Here is a 16,698-nt window from a genome sequence, read left to right on the forward strand (position 1 = left end):
CTGGGGTCATATCTTCCCAGTTTTCAAGATAAACGGAGTCAGTATGGTAACACTTCCTAAGACAGGCTTTGTCTTAGTCCATCTGGGCTTAAAAAAAAAAAAAAATCATAGGCTGGGTGGCTTAACCAACAAACACTTATTTCTCAGAGTTTTGGAAGCTGAGAAGTCCAAAATCAAGGCACCAGCATATTTGGTGTCTGGTGAGAGCCTGCTGCCTGGTTCATAGACTGCTCTCCTCTCACTATGTCCACATAGGGCGGAAGTGGTGGGGGAGCTCTGGGGTCTCTTTTATAAGGGCACTAATCTCATTCATGAGGGCTCCACCCTCGTGACCTAATCACCTTCCAAAGCTCCCACATCCAAATACCATCACACTGGGGACCGGGTTTCAACACATGAATTTTGAGGAGACACAACATTCAGTGTACAACAGACTTTCTGAGACTTACTGTTCCCTCATTCTCCATCCCCCATCTCCCCTCACCCCCAGCAGGTTCCCTCAGCTAGGAGGTGGGGACATAGATAATTAATATGGTGCCTATGCATGGCTTCTCCATTACCTCCACCTCCCCATTCCCTATGTCCTGCAGGGTGGAGTTACTTCTCTGGAGTCTTTCCAGCCGCTCACCTTATGGTTCTAAACAATGGACCATTAAGATATGAGCCTTCCAGGACTTCCCTGGTGGCACAGTGCTTAAGAATCCGCCTGCCAATGCAGGGGACACGGGTTCAATCCCTGGTCTAAGAAGATCCCACATGCCACAGAGCAACTTAGCCTGTGTGTCACAACTACTGAGCCTGCGTGCCACAACTACTGAAGCCCACGCGCCTAGAGCCGTGCTCTGCAACAAGAGAAGCCATCGTAATGAGAAGCCCGTGCACCACAACGAAGAGTAGCCCCCACTCGCCGCAACTAGAGAAAGCCCGTGCGCAGCAACGAAGACCCAACGCAGCCAAAATTTAATTAATTAAAAAAAAAATTGCCGTCTCTCAAACCACTAAAAAAAAGAAAGTCTAAGATGAGCCTTCCAGAACAGTGCCCTTGGCTTTATTTGGCAGTATACGGCTTCCTTGTGTCATTGAAGCTGGAGACAGGTAGAAGAATGTTTAGCACTGTCTGTAATAACAAAAAGCTGGAAACATACAAATGACCACTAGCAGGAGAATGGGTAAATACAGTGCCACATATCCATACAATGGAACACAATTTTTTTTTAAATAAATTTATTTATTTATTTTTATTTTTGGCTGTACTGGGTCTTTGTTGCTGTGCACGGGCTTTCTCTAGTTGCAGCGAGCGGGGGCTACTCTTCGTTGCAGTGCCTGGGCTTCTCATTGCAGTGGCTTCTCTTGTTGCGGAGCACGGGCTCTAGGCGCGTGGGCTTCAGTAGTTGTGGCACATGGGCTTCGGTAGTTGTGGCTTGCGGGCTCTAGAGTGCAGGCTCTGCAGTTGTGGTGCACGGGCTTAGTTGCTCCGCGGCATGTGGGATCTTCCCTGACCAGGGCTTGAACCCGTGTCCCTTGCATTGGCAGGCAGATTCTTAACCACTGTGTCACCAGGGAAGCCCTGGAACACAATTTATCAATAAAAATGAGTGAACTGTAGGTGTGCACAGCAGCATAGATGGGTCTCAGAAACATACACTTGAGTGAAAAAAAGTAAGTCACAGAAGAATATATACTCTGTGATTTCAATAAAATGCAAAAACTCCCCCAAATTAAAATACATTGTATGGGAAATATACATGAAAAGTAAAACTCTAAGAGGTACAAACTATTATGTATAAAATAAGTTACAAGGATATATTGTACCACATAGGGAATATAGTCAATATTTTATAATAACTATAAATGAAGTATAACCTTTAAAAATTGTGAATCACCATATTGTACACCTGTAACTTATATAATATTGTAAAACAACTATACTTCAATTAAAAAAAATAAAAAGACAGGGACTTCCCTGGTGGCCCAGTGGTTAAGACTCTGTGCTTCCACTGCAGGGGGCATCGGTTCACCCTTGGTCAGGGAACTAAGATCCCACATGCCATGTGGCATGGCCAAAAAAAAAAAAAGAAAGAAAAAAGAGAGATAAAAAAGAGTAAACCTCTATCCTCCTCCAAAATCCTGTTTTTATGTGTATTTTAAAAAATAAGGCCTATGACTAATTTCCTATATTTTTAGTTATTTATGTACTGGTATAATTTATTCTGAAAACTTATAAACTTTCTAAAGGCAGAGGCTCCACAAACTATGGCACAAAGTCTTGATATTAGTAAGAATGCATCAAAGCTTGTTGAATAAATGAATGCATAAATCACTCTTGTTCTCTTTTACACTCACGTAGAGATCTGAAGGATTGTTAGGAATAACTATATCTAAATAGCTATATGACTATTACTATAATTTTAGATAAAATATAAATATCAAGTCCTTCAATGTTAAGAATTTTTAAAAGAGGTCCAGAGATACTGGCGCCATGGCTTACCTTTCAGCTCATGTATTCGTGGAGGAAATAGCGCACACTAGGGTCAGTTACCCAAAGATGTCATAGCTGGTAGTAGGGTTGTGGTATTGCATTTACACTTTGATACCGTATAATATGGTATCTATAGAAATAAAAGAACTGCATTTGTACCCTTGTTTTAGGACTCCCTAATATAATTAAAAATATATGTGCCTCATAATATTAGTCTTTTGATACATTCTGTGAAAAAAGGATATTTTGTTCAAATATGTTTGAGAAACTATGCAAATTATACTTCCCTCTTGGAAATTCGTAACATACAGTGACATATTAAAGGTTTCCAGAAATCAGATAGCTTTTAACAAGATTGTTTAACCTTCATTAACTTTGTCTCCCAATTATAATTGTCCTTGGAATGGTCAAGTTTCATCTAACAACTATAAATATCCCAAAGAAAAAGTCTTCTATGGAAAATGTTTTAGAAAAACTGTTCTAAGATATTACTTGGATTGCAAAGTGCAAAAGATGTGGTCTAAATCCACCTTTAGGGTGAGGTATTTACAATCCTTTCTTTTTGATCTGGAAATGATCAATTTGCCTGTGAGGGAAAGTGTCAGGGTGCAGGTGAGGGTGGGCGAACCTGTGTACGCAGGTACACAGGTACACAGCAGCAGGGTGGGAGTATGGAAGCATCCCATACATGCCAGCTGCTGGCAACAGTGGAAGCAGACTCCAAGTATGCACTTATTAGACCTCAAAAGCTGTTTTTGCTGCTGCTTTCTTTCCCCTGATTGTATCTACTTTGTCCTTCCATCCTTTCTTGTGAAGCTGCTCTGGCTCAGAGGTACCCCACTTACTTTGTTATGATGATTTATGACTTTATCTAAATCCTCCAACTATACTTATAATTAATCACATAATTCCATTTCCATAATGTTATATAACACACTGTCTTATCCTACCCCACATCCTGGGGAACAATATTAAAACAATAAAATAATTATGGCTGAAATTTATTGGTATCCTAGTTAGAACATTTAGTTCCAACTATCACAGAATAACCAAATGTTTGATAAAACTTACAAGAATAAATCTATGGGCATGAAATTTATTTGTACTCTTATTTTCAATTGTGCCACATAGGATATAATCAAGTATGCAATAAAAGTTTGCTGAATAAATCAATGCATAAGTCACTTGTGTTCTCTTTTACATTCACATGGAGGATCGTTAGGGATGACAATGTCTGTATATTTGTATATTTGCATATGTATGAATCCATATGTATGTATCTATATAAGTTTATAGACATATATATAATACGTAATTTCAAAATGTGATTGTAATAAAATTTTAACTAATGTGAAAGAAAAAAAAAAGAGTAAACCTCTAAAGAAAAAGAAGGGAATGATTAAGTCAAAATTCAGCATAATTGATACTGCCTGGAAGGAGAAAAAGGGGTGTGACTGGGATAGTCCACACAGGATCTTCTAAGGTACTAGTTAAATTGGATTTTTAAAGCTAATTAGTAGGTACATGTGTTCATTTCACTGTTACTAGTTAAATTGTACATATATGTTAAGTACATTCTTTTGTTATTTTGTTATTCATAATAAAAGATGGAGTGATTGATTGATTTCTCTTTTTTTCATCTTTTAAAAGATGGAGTTGTTTCTCTTCTTCATTCTTTGGAGGGTTTTAAGAGTGGAGAGAGGAGTAAAAAATGCTCCCCCTGCCCCATTTTTTATCAGTGACTCTCTCTCCAGGGATTTGAATAATTCACATGCACAGAGTGTGAAGGCACAGGGCATTATGGAGCTTGGGTTTCCATATAAACATTGAAGAGAGAGTTCATGGAAAATTGACATCAAGAAGTTTTGTGACTTTCAAAATTGTGTATTTTTGAAACCCTTGAAAGGAAAATGGTTTTAATTGGAAAATGGCTTGGGTACTTGTTTGGAGGGTTGGTGCAACAGTACAGAGGAAGAAGGTAAGGGGACCTCACCTCCAACTGGGCCTCATTGACTCCCAGAGGGAAAGGGGAACAGAGAGTGGAACAGGAGTCCGGGAGGAGAGATGGTCTAGGGGAGTACTGACTGACCCAATGTGAGGCCTGCTTGATCCAGTGCCCGAGTGGACCCATAGCCACCTCAAATGGTATGATGCCTGCAGGAAGGGTCGGTATCTTTCCCAACTCAGGAGCTGTATCTATTCATGCCAGAACAAGTGTTGAGTTGAGCCCCGAAGGCTCTAAGCCATGGCCCAGAACAGCCTTCATGTCGGAGCTTGGTGAATACACAGGGGTGGGGGTGGAGCATTTGCCAAGAGAGGTCAGCAGAATCTTGCAGTGCTGGGGAGGGAGTGTGGACTTTACCCTGAGCAATGAGAAGCTGTTAAAGGGTTTAAGCCAGGAAGAAGAAGGAGAAGATTTGATTGAGAAAATACGTAATGAAAAAATGCTAGTTAAGACCAGTAATTCATTTAAAGGAATCTATATTGCATGAATCACATCAGCATCTACAACTATAGTTATGTCCATATGTGGCCAAAATATGTTTTCATTCTATGGACGATGCTTGGTGCACATCAGGATTCAGAGACCTTTCACAAAATTCTGTGCCCACACCCTCCACTCCCAGGGTTAGGCTGTGGGTCTAGTTAATGTTAATACGAAAACTCGTCTTCCTGACAGCAATGAGTAGCAAGTTCGGCTTCTTTCCTTAAGTGGGGAAGACCATGTCCCCAACACTAGGAGGAACGTTTGCCTTTCCCTTTGCTCTAAGGGACACACACCTAAGTCACGTGACGGCTCTTACTTCTAACCACTTAAATATCCGCCCACAACAAGAGAGGAACTAATACCCAACACATATTTACACTAATTAGGATTGTTAGCAAAACTAATAACTAGTATTATGACACCAGTCTTGAATTTGCCTTACTCTTTTATTTTTTATTTATTTATTTATTTATATAGGTAAGAAGTGGATTTATTTAGAGAGAAACACACTACACAGACAGAGTGTGGGCCACCTCAGAAGGTGAGAAAGGCCTGCCTTACTCTTTTAATCCTCACAACATCTGCTGAGGTAGTTGCTATTATCGTCATTGGAATTAACTACTTAATTATATAATCTTTTGTTCAGTATCCACATCCCGTGATAAGGTCAAGGAGAGCAGGGAGCATATCTGCCATGTTTCCCCTGGTGCCTAGAACAGTGCCTGACACGTGGTCAACATTCAAAATGTGTTTGTTGAATCAATTTTGAGTCCCCCTTTTACGAGTGAGGACATCAAGGCTTAGAGATGTTAAATAGCTTACCAGCTATTAGGTCAGCAGCTAATCCAAAACCACATCTGTTAGACTTCATCTTCTTACTGGCTCCCAAGTCGTCTAAGGTTTTATAAGGATCACGTAGCTTGGTCAAGTTTCTAGCAGTTAAACAGAAATCTGTTGAAAGATTAATTAACACCTTCTAAAAAATCTTAACCATTCTGAGAACATAACACAGAATTCAGAGGTGAGCGGTGGGAGAATGGCTGTGTTTAAACTTGCCGTGTTTCATAAAGATCTTACACTGAGAAATTCACATCTGGCATTTGAGAACAAAGGCTGGCATAGGACTTGGAGGAAGTATTGTTAGGAACTTTCCCAGCTAAATCTTCCTAAGCTTATTATCAATAAAGGGGATGTTTTCATTAAAATAGAGATCATTATGGTGTTATAGCTCTTTCTCCTCAACTGCAACCTTTATTGGGCTAAGGCTCCAGTTTTCATGGGCCACCTGGCATTCTTCATTTTTACCTTATTTGCTTGAAATAGTTGGCCAAGGAAGCCTAGGTCCTGATTCCAGCCCCTTCCCCACATCCAGCTTGGCCTGGGCACAAATTCCCGTATAAATACTCAATAGTCCAAGGCCTCTGGAAGAAGCATAGAAAAATAAGATTATCTTTACCCATAGAAAGGGTATCGAAGCAACTTGTACAAGCTACCTATGGTGAGAGAGGCAAGTTAAGTCTCTGAGAAAGGGCTCCACTGGGAGTTAAGTAACAAGTCCTGTCCTATTCCCACTCCACCTATTTCTAGGCAGGAGTCTCGCCAAGCTGCCAGGCAAACCCTCAGCCAGACAATGCAAGAGCAACTGATGTATGAACCGGCAGGTATTACCCCAGTCAAGAGAGAGCCCTGACCCTCTCCCGGATCTGTCATCCAGAGCATGCCTAGGCGGGGAACTGCAAAACACCAGCCTAAGGCGGCACACATTCTCTCTTCACCACAACATGGGTAGAGGTCAGGGTGCAAAGGTTTCAGAAAACTCGAATTCTCTGTACTTTTAGTAACTAACATTGCATAGCTTTTGATGATCTCTGAGCCATTTCTGATGTGCAAAGTGTTTTCACATGCACCTCCTATTGAGGTAGATGGACCAATATTATTACTCACAAATTAGAGATGAACAAAGAGATTATGCTATTTGTCTAAAGCCATTTCATTCCCCCCGAAAGCAGCCTCCTGGTGTACTGGTGCTCAGTCACGGTGTTTAGCTTTTCTCCCTCTTCAAGTCAATCATCTGCCGCTTTTACATCACAAATTCTCAACCTTTGGTGTACCATCACTTAGAAAACCTAATCTATCCACTGACATACACAGGCATGTGTGCACACACAGACACAATTGAGTATTAACTCTCAGGACTCTCAGAGATCCCCTGAAGACCATGGACAGAGGGCTGAGAATCCTTTTAGAAGTAACATGTGTGAGACCAAAGGGACATAATAACCAAATGTAATATATGAACTGTATTTTCTGGTTCCAAAATTCAGCTACAGAACACATCTGAGGAACCACTAGAGAAATCTGAATATGGAATATATATTAATTTTTATTAAGGAATTTTCTTAAGGGATATTAGGTTAATTTTCTTTGATGTGATAATGGTGGGGGTTTTTAATTAATTAATTATTTATTTATTTTTGGCTGCGTTGGATCTTCATTGCTGCGCGCGGGCTTTCTCTAGTTGTGGCGAGCGGGGGCTACCCTTCGTTGCGGTGCGCAGGCTTCTTATTGTGGTGGCTTCTCTTGTTGCGAAGCACGGGCTCTAGGCGGGTGGGCTTCAGTAGTTGTGGCTTGTGGGCTCTAGAGCACAGACTCAGTAGTTGTGGCGCATGGGCTTAGTTGCTCCGCGGCATGTGGGACTTTCCCAGACCAGGGCTCGAACCCCAGTCCCCTAAATCGGCAGGCGGATTCTTAACCACTGCACCACCAGCAAGTCCCAATAATGGTGTTTATTTATGGGGGAGAATATACTGATTTTTAGGAGATGCTTAAGTACTGAGAGGTGAAATATCATGAAGTCTGCAACACGTTTTCAAATGGTTCAGAAAAATATAGAACAATATAAGATTGAACAATATGACATTTGCCAATATTATATCATTTTTAGCCTATGAAAACAGCAATTGCATGATTTAACCTAATTTATAAAGAAAATACAGCAAACTATTAACAGTTTAACCTAGGTGGTGATATATGCATGTTCGTTGAAAAGTTCTTTCAACTTTTCTGTACATTGGAAAATTTTCATAATAAATACATTTTCCTAATTAAATGTTGGGGAAAAAAGAAGTTTCTGTTTGTGATACCTCTCAAATCTGCTCCTCTATTAGTTATCTGTTGCTATGTAAGAAATTACCCCAAAATTTAGTGGCTTAAAACAGCAAACATTTCTAGGTAAATACCCGGAAGAACTGAAAGCACAGATTGAAAGAGATATTTGTACATCCATGTTCACAGCAGCATTATTCACAATAGCCAAAAAGCAGATGCAACTTAAGTGTCCATCAGTGGATGAATGGGTAAACGAGATGTGGTCTATACATACAACGGAATATTATTCAGCCTTAAAAAGGAAGGAAATTCTGACACATGTTACAACATGAATGAAACTTGAAGACACTATGCTAAGTGAAATAAGTCACAAAAGGACAAAGAGTGTATGATTCCACATATATGAGAGAGCTAGAGTAGTCAAATTCATAGAGACAGAAAGTAGAATGGTGGTTGCCAGGGGCTGGATGGGAGAATGAGGAGTTAGTATTTGATGGGTCTGGAGTTTCAGCTTGGGAAGATGAAAAAAGTTCTGAATATGCATGATGCTGACGATTGCACAACAATATGAATGTACTTAATGTCAATGAACTGCACACTTAAAAAGGGTTAAAATGGTAAATTTTATGTCATGTATATTGTACCCTCCTCCCCCCCCCCCAACAAACATTCATTATCTCACAGTGATATGCCAATATTCTGTTCACTAGAATCAAGACACTAGGTCCAGGGCTTCCCTGGTAGCGCAGTGTTTAAGAATCCGCCTACCAATGCAGGGGACACGGGTTTGAGCCCTGGTCCAGGAAGATCCCACATGCCACGGAGCAACCACGGGGGCAACCCGTGCACCACAACTACTGAGCCTGTGCTCTAGAGCCCGTGAGCCACAACTACTGAAGCCCGCATGCCACAACTACTGAAGCCCACACGCCTAAAGGCCGTGCTCCACAACAGGAGAAGCCACTGCAATGAGAAGCCCAGGCACTGCAACGAAGAGTAGCCCCTGCTCGCCGCAACTAGAGAAAGCCCGTGTGCAGCAACGAAGGCCCAACACAGCCAAAAATAAATTTTAAAAAAATAATAATAAATAAATAAAAAAGAAAAGAAAAAATAATTTAAAACAAAACAAAAAAGTAAACAAACAAAAAAAGGCACTAGGTCCACTCAAGGGGAAAGGTTACACAGAGCATGAAAACCAGAAGGTCGGGGTCTTTGAGAACCTTCTTAGAAGCTGCCTACCACAGTCTGCCCTCTGAACCCAATGACTCACATCCCCTCTCATGTGTAAAATACATTCACTCCCTCAGAAGGTCCTCAAAAGTCACATCCCATTACAGCAACAGTTCAAAATCCAGAATGTCATCATTTAAATGAGGACCAGGTGTGGATCAGGCTCCAGGTATAGTTCCTTGAATGTATTTCCTCTCAATCTGTGCACCTGTGAAACTAGACACGCTATCTACCTCAGCACGAATATACACACTAGTGGAACAGGCATAGGATAAACACTGTAGACATGTCTCTTCAAAAACGGGGAAAACGGGAGCCACAAAGTAGTCACACGAAGGGTCATAGCAATTCCAAAATCTGGCAGGCAAATGGTGGAACTTACTTAACTAGGTTTCAAGGACTAGGAATAATTCTCTGTGGTTCTTGGCTATGCCCTCTGAGTTCTTGGTTCTGTTCTCTGAGCCTTTCTTTTCATGAAGGGTAGCCCATGGGTTTGCAGCTGAGTAGTTTCTTAGCCTTTTTTCTGCCAGTAGAATTTTGGGGTCCAATGGCCTTTTTTCCGTTTGTACTATCTCCTGTCCCTTTCGGTCTAAGTTGGCAGTGTTTTTACTGATATCATTCTCACAAAAACTTTGTGAGTCTCCTGTGATTCTCATTGGGGTTCTCTCCATTAGACAAAAGCTGCACCCACAAATCTCTGCAAGATAAGTCCTTCTCCTTGGCCTCCTGCTGAGACAGCAAAGGAAAAATTTCGCCCTTAGGCTTTCCAGAGTCTCTGCTGTTGGAGAGAATCTGTGAAGCATACATGTTTCACAAAGCTCTTTGTGTGTCTGAATGGTATTCTGAGTATTCTAGTTCTTTCTGCGGTCTTAACAGAAGACTTACAGTCACATCTTTTGCTCCATCTCTAGACCTCTGTTGGAACATCCCCTTGGACTTAAACTTTCCTCAGAAGCCATTTCTTAATTTTAGCATCTTTTACCTCTGGAGAGGCTGAGAATTTGTAAAGCCATCAAGTCCTAGCTCCTTTTTGTTTAACAGTCCCTCCCGCAGTTTATCTCCCTCCTCTTGCGTTTTACTGTAAGCAGCAAGAAGAAAACAGGCATCCACTTAAACACTTTGCCTGGAAATCTCTGGAGCTAGAAGCTCCTGCCACAGTCCCTTCCTCTTCATTCCCACTGCCACTACTCTCTCTGGGTGAGTGGCGCTCAAAGTTTGGTGGGGGGGTCAGGACCCCTTTACACTCTTAAAAATTACTGAGGACCCCAACGAGTTTTGTTTATGTGGGTTATATCTATCAATATTTACTGTATTAGAAATGAAATCTGGGAAATTTTTAAAATATTTATTAATTCATTAAAAAATACCCTGTCACATGTTAACATCAGAGTGATGACGCCATCACACATCATACAGCCTGTGGAAAACTCCACTGCACAGTCATGAGAGCATGAGAGTAAAGAAGGTAAATAATATTTTAGTATTGTTGTGACAGTAGTTTTGAACTCACAGAGCCCCTGGAAGGGTCTTGAGGTCCCCTAGGGGTTCCCAAACCACACTTTGGGAACTTCCATCTAGATCATTCTCCTCAGAGCGCCGGATCAAGTCTCAGTCCCTCACCCGCCCACACCTGCTGTCTTCCCACCTCGCCACTCACCCCTAGGACTCGGCTGCCCGAGCCCTCCAGCCCAGCAGTTGTCCCGAGCATCCCCACTCTGTCTTAAGGATTTTGTTGTTCTTTCCTCTCATCCTCTCCTTGCCTAGAAGGTCCTCTCCTCCTTTTCCACCTGCCCCATGGCTTGGTGGTCACTCCCACAACCAGACTCCTGAAATGCTATTCTCAACAGTCCTCACTCAGCAACTGTGGGCTCTTCTTGGCAGATGTGTGTGCCGTCTTCTCCATGACCAGGTGAGCCTGGGGTCAGAAGGCAGCTTGGATTTAAATCCTGACTCTGTGTCTCATTAGCCTTGTTTACATTTTTTCATTGGAATAAAAAATTACATAGTAGCATATGCTTCTAGAAGAAAAAAGAATACAGAAATGCGTAAGGTAAAAGGTAAACCTCTTCTCCTTGCCCTCTTCATTCTCTACTCCCCAGGTGGTACCTACTGTGGGCAGCGTCCTTTCAGATCCTTTCATAGACATATATACATATGTCACATGTAAGTTTCTTTTTGTTTTTCTATTTTTTACAAAGGAGAGAACATATCTATACATATGTCCTAGAACTTGCTTTTTTTTTTTTTTGTAAAAGCATCATGGATATTCTTTGGATAGATCTACCATATTCTTTTTCAATTTTTTCCAACAGAAACAAATCTTATTATTTGAATGCTTTCATTAAATAAATCCCACGAGGGTAACAAACCTTAGGACAAATCACATTTGGACAAAAAGTCCAGTGTTCTGAGTCAGGGTAAAATGTCCAATTAACAGTTGAACCAGAAACTTCTAATATTTGAACTTATTTTACTTGTTGCTGTATGTATTTAAATAATATAAAGAAAAACTCTAATTCAGAAAAAAATAATGTGGAAAATGATAAACTAGAAACAAAATAATTTAAACCATTTAGAGACCCAGTTTACACCACAGGAAGAAAATAAAGTTTTCTGTACGAAGAAAAGCATCACACTTTTTAATATAAACTAATTAAGAATTAAGTGCTCCGTTTAGCTGTCCTCCTGCTCTAGGTGATGTCTCCTCGCCCATCTGCTTTGGATGCCCACTAATCAGTTATTCAGGACCTTCTCTGTTCTGTCCCCCTAGCCCTCTCCCAAACACTCATAAGCAAATAAGTAGGACACGTGGATAACTTTCTTTAAAAAGAGTACAGAATTTCTGCCCTCTTCATCTCCACTTTCCAAATACCTTTGGCTTGAGCTTATCTCTTTTTTTGCAGTTTAAGGACTCAATGAAAGTTTCCCATGAGGGAGCAGGCAGGATCTCCCCACCTTTGTGAGGTGGCTCCTTGTGCCTCGAGCTGGATGAAGTGCTAGATAGAAATGTACAATTCCTCCCATTCAAGAACAGGAAGAGCACCCAAGAAATCGAGTCCCAGCTTCCCTTCCCATTTTCAGAGCATTTCGGAGATTCCAAACAAAGCCAGTTAGGCAAGAACTTATTTAAAGCCTTGAGTTCTTTTCCACACCAAAATTTTATATTTTAAACTGTTATATAAATTGTAAGCCTGTCAGCTTTATCCTTTTATGGTTTTTGTATTTTCAGTCTTGTTTGGGAAGAGCTTTCCTAATCTCAAGATTAAAAAAAAAAAAAAGTTCTCCTGTATTTATTTCTAGTACTTTCATATGGTTTAGCTCCTCAATCCATCTGGAATTTATTTGGGGGTCTTTTCTCAAATTTATGGGTGAATTAATCCCTCCAGCAGCATTTCCTCATTTATTTGAAATGTCTCCTTTAACAAGTAAAATATTCTTTTATTTCCATAGCTGTTTCTGGATTGTATTCTGTCCCAATGTTTTATTCCACTGATTCTACGTCTGCACACATTGTTTTTATTACTATAGCTTCAAGGTATGTTTTGATATCTAAAAGGACAGCCTCTTATTTTCTTTCTTTTCCCAACTTTTCTTGGCCTTTTTTTTATAGTTCATTGGTTTTACAACCTGAAGTAAGTCTGAGTCAGTTTTCTCATCTGAAAAGATTAAGACTATGGACTCTACAGTCATTTTTTTCTGGATATCAGCAAGGTCCACCCAGGCAAATGGAAAGTCTTCTAGGTCTTTTAAGCAGAGGGGATTTAATACAGGGAATTGGTGACACGATATGGAAGGACTAAGTAGCTTAATGCAAAAATAGGAAGCTACTCTACTGGGGGTGCAACAGCAGGAGGAGGTACTATTGCTAAAGCGTAGAGTGGGAGCCATGTGATGGAATCTAGAACCCCAAAAGGTTGCCTGATGGGAGTTGGGACCATGGAGCAAGGGCCTGTGGAGCAGATACAGGAGCCACGGGAGACACAGCTGTTGCCAGAGACACCACAGGAAGCAGAGAGAGGGATAGGGAAAAATACTCTGGCTTCTCTCCTCCTCCCTTTCTCCAAGCTTCCATTAGTGCTTGCCATTGGCTGAATCAACCTGGAAAATGGAGAGCAAGGGAGCCTGGGAAATGTAGTTCCCTGTGATATAGCACAGAGATTAGAAAAGGCAAGGGAGTAATCTGAGCAAGAAAAGGCAGTTGGGCACAACCACATACCAGTTGTGTGACCTTGGAAAAGTTACTTAACCTCAGTTTGTCTCAGTTTCCTCCTCCAAAAAGTGGGGATAAATAATAATACTTACCTCACAAGGCTATCGTGGGGATTAAGTGCATTAATTTGTGTTAAACACTTTGTAAGCATTTAATAATAGTATTTGTTATTATTATTCCACAAAATGAAGATAGCAATACCTATCTTGCAGAGCTATGGTCAACAATGAAGTGAGATAATGATTGCAAACTGTTTGCATGGTGTTGTGCATCTGGTACTGGGTACTTCCTAAATGTTAGTTCTCCTCGTAGCCTCAACGCCTCACCCTTAGTACGTGCTCAATAATGGCTGTAGCTGACGATAATGATGGCCTCGACCTGGGGAGGATGCAGCCCCCTCAGACTGAGGAGGGACATTCTTGCTCTGCTAGAGAGCTAGGGGGACTCTGGAGGGCTGGGCCTTCAAGGGTTTGGGCAACACACAGCCCTACATCAACCAATATGCCCACATATGGAGATGCATTTGGAATGGCATCCTGCATCTTTCTCAGGTTTCTTCTCCTGCTACCGTTGGTGCCCCTTCTTTGATTTTAGCCTATTCTTTTTGGCTCATGCAGATAACTGTGCATTTCTGTGTTCACATACATGGTATGAACGTTCATGAGTACACAATCCTGTGTGTGTGTTGAGTACTTTCCCACTTATGAGCATTGCCCCTCTGGTCCTCCCAACAAGCCCGCTAATGCAGACAGGGCAAGCTTCATTATTACCCCTGCTGAACAGCAATGGAAACCAGGACTTCAAGAAGACAAGTGGTACACCCAAAGGCCCCCGGGGACTTGGGACAAAGCCATCTCACTCAAGTTCAGGATTCTTCCTACTAATATCTCAGGCAGCCTCCCACAAGCATGTGTGAGTTAATGTGCACATACACACATGTGTGTACTCCACACATACACAATAGATTCAAATCTCTGAAGGGAAGGTTCATGCCTTATCAATCTTAATATTCCCTGCCTCAGATAAAATGCCTGGCAGCTGGAAAAGAAAAAAAATTGTGGAATTGAGTTGGCCTTGACTCCTGAACAGGACCCTCCTGGGGGAGGGGTGGGGAACATAGATGAGAATTATAGCCAGAGCCAGGGCTCAAGACCAGCTTGACTGAACTCTACAGTGCTCTGACCCTTGATTTCAGCCCTACCCAGACCTTTCTCAGGTCATCACAGAGCAGAGGACCTGGTCACCAGGAGGGAGTGAGATGCTCAGGGAAACAGATCTGCCCACCTGGCTCTGCCCTGGGGTGTGTAACAGCTTCTTCTGGGCGGTGGGATCCCTGGCAGGCAGGAGTTTGCTCTAAACCTACTGTGCTAATCAACCAACTGCCTCAGCTGCCCACCCGGGGCCTGGCATCCACACTGGTCCCTGGCAAACCAGTTGGAGCAGGAGCCTCGTTCATGTGGGCATGGAGTGCTGGCAGGAACCATGGGACACTAGAGATTAGAAGCCTGAGTTAATAAAATGGTTGCCATTGGGCATCAGTGTTTGCCAGGCACATGTACATCAATACTTGTTCTATTCTTCACTCAGCCAAGGCATGGGCGCTACTGGAGTCTGACTCAGCCCTTTGCACTGGCTTCAGCTATGAACTCATTCCCTTCCGACATTTTATTTATTTATTTATTTTTAATATTTATTTATTTATTTGGCTGCACTGGGTCTTAGTTGCTGCATGCGGGATCTTTAGTTGCAGCATGTGGGCTCTTAGTTGCAGCATGAGGGATCTAGTTCCCTGACCAGGGATCGAACCCAGGCCCCCTGCATTGGGAGCTTGGAGTCTTAACCACTGGACCACCAGGGAAGTCCCACCCTTCTCCGATATTTTAAAGATTCTACATACTCAATTGATTTGGCTTTGCTTTGCATCTCTGCTCTTTCTCCTTATCCTGAAATGGGATGCCACTCTGTCCTGTCGGCTTGAAAGACTTCTGGAGCAGGAGCGCGGAGGCGGGCTCAGCACAGGTGGCCCAGGCAGCTGCCCACGCCACTGCCATGTGCTTTCAAGAGCCCTGTTGGCTGCCCCATTCTCCTCTCTGCCCACAGACATCCCAGCACCCTTGAGAGTCAACAGGAAAAGGTTGGGTCATGAATTAGACAATGGGCAGTGAGTGGGAAGAATAAAAGCCAAAGGCCTCACATGGGGACTCTGAGACCACATGCACCCTGCCCCCGTTACCCCTCGGGCCTCATTTCCTCTTACTCTCCCCTCACATCACTCTTCACTGTTCCTGGAACATGCCAGGTCCACTCCTACCACAGGGCCTTGGCACTACTCTTCACCCAGACAGCCCCATGCTCCCTCCTGCTTCCTGTTCAGTGCTTTGCTCTGATGTCATTTTCTTGCCGAGGCCTTCCTTGACCACCTCCCTACAATTGCAAGCCCCATTCCCCACCCCCTTGCTTTTGCCCTGGCTCCTCTCACCGTCCACCTTAGTCATCTGGTTGAAGATTGTTCTCCCCACCTCCGCAGTTTTGTCTGTTTGCTCACTGCTGTATCTCCAGCACCGAAGCAGCGCCTGACACGTAGCACATGCTCAGTGATATTTGTTAAATTTTTGCGTGGATGAGGCTGGCCTGTGAGCTGATTCCAGACAGCCCTGTGTTTGGATCAGCCCCACTCCCTTCTGGGCCTGACTCAGTTCATCTGTCTGATGACAGGGGCGCATGTGCCGCTGGGTAAGTTGCCTTCCAGTGGTAGTAATTGATGAGTCTGGGCAACATCCTCTTCCCACCCAAGAAAGGCCCAAACAGAAGGCAACGAGGGAAGGGAGGCAGGAAGCAGCTGCCAGGATGACTAAGTGGGATCTTAAGTCATTGTCCCCCAGTGCCAATCGTTACAGGCCTCAGCAAGGCTCAGGATTAGTGAGACTCATGTGGCTTCCCGGCCTGACCCGGCCCAAAAGGGCCATGAGGAGCACTTGGAAAAATAACTCCATCATAGCGAGCTGACACTGAGGCCTGGAGGAGGAATTGAGATTTGCTGGACTTTGTACAGAAATTTTGCAAAACTAGACTTGATTCAGCTCTCATTCAACAAATACTGTACTTATAAGGACTCCCTCGGTGCCAGGCACTGCTCTAGGCCAGAATAGAGCAATAAACCAGAGGAGAGATGTCCTGCTTTGA

General features: G+C 42.6%; 1 long non-coding RNA gene across 1 annotated transcript in view; it reads right to left on the reverse strand.

Annotated features, from left to right (window-relative positions):
* The window catches only part of LOC133105083 (uncharacterized), a 70,329-nt gene that overhangs the window by 23,026 nt on the left and 30,605 nt on the right, over positions 1 to 16,698 (reverse strand). The window contains exon 2 of the long non-coding RNA XR_009703802.1: positions 5,790 to 5,899. This is a non-coding gene — a long non-coding RNA (uncharacterized LOC133105083). The remainder of the gene's footprint in view (positions 1 to 5,789; positions 5,900 to 16,698) is intronic.

The sequence above is a fragment of the Eubalaena glacialis genome, chromosome 14, assembly GCF_028564815.1.
Source record: "Eubalaena glacialis isolate mEubGla1 chromosome 14, mEubGla1.1.hap2.+ XY, whole genome shotgun sequence".
Lineage (NCBI taxonomy): Eukaryota > Metazoa > Chordata > Mammalia > Artiodactyla > Balaenidae > Eubalaena > Eubalaena glacialis.